This window comes from Penaeus monodon, chromosome 15 (genome assembly GCF_015228065.2).
Source record: "Penaeus monodon isolate SGIC_2016 chromosome 15, NSTDA_Pmon_1, whole genome shotgun sequence".
NCBI classification, from domain to species: Eukaryota; Metazoa; Arthropoda; class Malacostraca; order Decapoda; family Penaeidae; genus Penaeus; species Penaeus monodon.
In genome coordinates, this window is record NC_051400.1 from 8,281,927 (window position 1) to 8,282,165 (window position 239).

The window sequence follows — 239 nt, forward strand, 5'->3', positions numbered from 1 at the left end:
TAAATACGTGCCTAAATAGACGGGGGGGGGGGGTAGGAGCAAGTTATGAGAAAAAAGAATATAAAAGTAATACAGACATATAAAAATGATAAGGAAACCCGTCTCACTCCCCTGTTTCTCTCGCGCACACGCACCTGAAGAGCAATTGGATAGAAAAGAACGAAACGTGGCACATACTCAATATTCCTTTTGCACAATTGTATTGCGTACTTATGGGTAGCAGCTGCTTACACAATCAT

General features: G+C 41.4%; 2 protein-coding genes across 2 annotated transcripts in view; one reads left to right on the plus strand and one right to left on the minus strand.

Moving 5' to 3' along the window:
• LOC119581728 (alpha-(1,6)-fucosyltransferase-like) overlaps window positions 1-239 on the minus strand; it is a gene marked incomplete at its 3' end in the record, with an annotated part of 49,931 nt that overhangs the window by 30,771 nt on the left and 18,921 nt on the right.
• The window catches only part of LOC119582203 (alpha-(1,6)-fucosyltransferase-like), a 10,599-nt gene that overhangs the window by 1,997 nt on the left and 8,363 nt on the right, over window positions 1-239 (plus strand). The gene's annotated exons all lie outside the window — the stretch shown is intronic.